The sequence below is a fragment of the Pinus tabuliformis genome, chromosome Q (assembly GCF_031772625.1).
Source record: "Pinus tabuliformis cultivar Carrire ecotype Pingquan chromosome Q, CPIR1, whole genome shotgun sequence".
In the NCBI taxonomy this organism is placed as follows: domain Eukaryota; kingdom Viridiplantae; phylum Streptophyta; class Pinopsida; order Pinales; family Pinaceae; genus Pinus; species Pinus tabuliformis.
In genome coordinates this window covers 949,333,680-949,336,060 of record NC_142296.1, presented here as the reverse complement: position 1 = coordinate 949,336,060, position 2,381 = coordinate 949,333,680, and the positions used below count along the sequence as shown (strand labels likewise).

General features: G+C 43.6%; 1 non-coding gene across 1 annotated transcript; it reads right to left on the bottom strand.

Moving 5' to 3' along the window:
• Positions 1–202: 202 nt before the first annotated feature.
• Positions 203–363, bottom strand: LOC149222629 (U1 spliceosomal RNA). Its single transcript, XR_016249920.1, has one exon. It is a non-coding gene; the product is annotated as a U1 spliceosomal RNA (small nuclear RNA).
• Positions 364–2,381: the final 2,018 nt, after the last annotated feature.

Genomic DNA, 2,381 nt, shown 5'->3' with positions numbered 1-2,381 from the left:
TTCAACTGGATTTACAAATAGTTTGATTTAAAGCAGAGCGGAGGATGCTAATTAATTTAACTGGAATTACAGAGTGTTAGATTTAAGGAAGCTCCCGTAGTTGCAGTTAACTTAATTTGATTTTAATTTTTAACCGGAAGAGTGTTAGATTTAAAGAAGCTCCCGTAGTTGCAGTTAACTTAATTTGATTTTAATTTTTGTATGGAGGCCACGCGCGAACGCGAGCCTCCGCTGCCACAAATTATGACGTGCACTCTCCTCGATTGGAGATGCTAGGTAAACCCCCCTCCCAAGTGCAATGGAAGTGGTCTTCCTAGGCCATCGACGTTCTTGATCATCGATTGACCCCGCCCAGGTAAGTATGTTTTGAACATTTCCATCTTACCCCTCTATACCCCCTCCTTTCCTTCCGTGCAGCCCCACTTTGAATGTGGGATATATATATCCCACCACACAATAATGTCTTAATCCATAATTAAAAAATACACACTCGGTTGCTTAATTTCATCCTTATTAATATTCACACTCAATTGCTTAATTTCATCCTTATCACTATTGGTGGTGTTGAATGAAGAATTTCATCCTTTTTTTTTTTCTAAGTAAAGACTAGTTCTATATTAAAGAAATAAAAATATGTACATGGATTTCAGACCTTCCGAGGAGGCCGAGGCCAGTCCTCATACAATAAAACCTGGACCATACTGTCTATCCGTTCAAGCTGATTTACAAAAAACCCTCCATAGTTCTGATGTGTCTTGACATTCTGACTGACTGGACTTAGACTGCAATTAGCATAACCATCAGGGATCATAACTAGACAAAACCAGTTAACATAACAGACTCTAGTACAGAGAAGGACAACTGTAATAGATTGAAACAGACAGGGAGAAATAGACTGAGACATTAGACTGAAACAAACAGGATGAAATAGCTGCATTAACACCGACACAAGTTCAAAAAAGCTTGGCAAATGCACCCGTTGAAGATTAGGCTGCATGACTGGGCGACGCTTGCTGCTCCTCTTTCTCCGGACTGGGCGAGGCCAGCCAAGTGACAAACCCTTCCTCATCTAGAATCGGTTCTCCACGCGAGTCAGTGACCAGGTGAAGGCAGCCAAAGCCATGCTGAGAGTGGTCGCTGATCGTTTCCTTCTACATAGCAGGATTGGATGGCGGTGGGTCTCCCTGAACCAGGGCTTCCTGAATCGGGACTTCCTGAATCGGGGTATCCTCGAGACAATCCGCTTTGTAGACTAAACCGTTCATATCCCCCAGAAGAATGCCACTTTCCTAAGCACTTGCTGAAGCAGGGGAAGTCGAAATGGGGGCGCTGGGCTCCTCCTCAGATACACAGTGAGATTAACCACCACCTCTGGTCTGATGAGTCGGCTCGGGAACCTGAGACGGAAGGCTTGATAAGTGCCTTGCGGAACAAGGCTCTCCTGCTCCGAACTCGGGGAAGAGGGGGGAACAGAAGCAATTGGGGCAACAGGCAGCAGATCCTCATGAGCAGGGCCGGCTCTAATACCCGACCTACCTCCACGTCTCGGAACGCCCCTACTGCGTGGCATGGTGCTCAGAGCCAGAGACCCGAAAAGCCGTTCAAGCTCGTGAACACTGGATGCGAGAGTATCCCTGCTCATTCCCCAAGCATTGACAGAGGAGCATTGTCCATGAATTGGCACAGAATTCACAATATAAAGAATAGAGACGGTAACCTCCGCGGGAGTATGACACTCCTCCATTAAACTGGTTCGCATCGAGGTCAGAGCTGCCATGCTCGCCTTGAATGCAAAATCCTCTTGAGACTGATCCAAAGTGCAGTCACTTACCTTGAGCATTAACTGTAAACCGCCCTCCCAGATCGCCAGGTACACATGCCTGCCATCCGTCAGCATCGAAGGTGTCGTAGAGCGCGGCATTCTTAATGACTAGTATAGGCACCCGCATCCAGGTGAAGAATTTCATCCTTATTCTTATTGCTCTTTTTGAAAATTTCATCTTTATATTTTTCTTCACGCTCAATTTGTTAATTTCATCTTTATATTATTCTTCTCATTGATCATATTCACGCCCAATTTGTTAATTCCATCCTTACATCATTCTTGTTGTTGTTGATCATATTCACTCACAATTCATTAATTCCATCCTGATATCATTCTTGTTGTCGTTGATCATATTCACTCACAATTCGTTAACGCTTCTATTATTCTTCTTGTTGATCATATTCACGCCCAATTGGTTAATTCCATCCTTATATCATTCTTGTTGTTGATGATGATATTCACTCACAATTCCTTAATTTCATCCTTACATTACTCTTGCTGTTGATATTCACCCTCAATTTGTTAATTCCATCCTTATTATTCTTTTTGTTGTTCA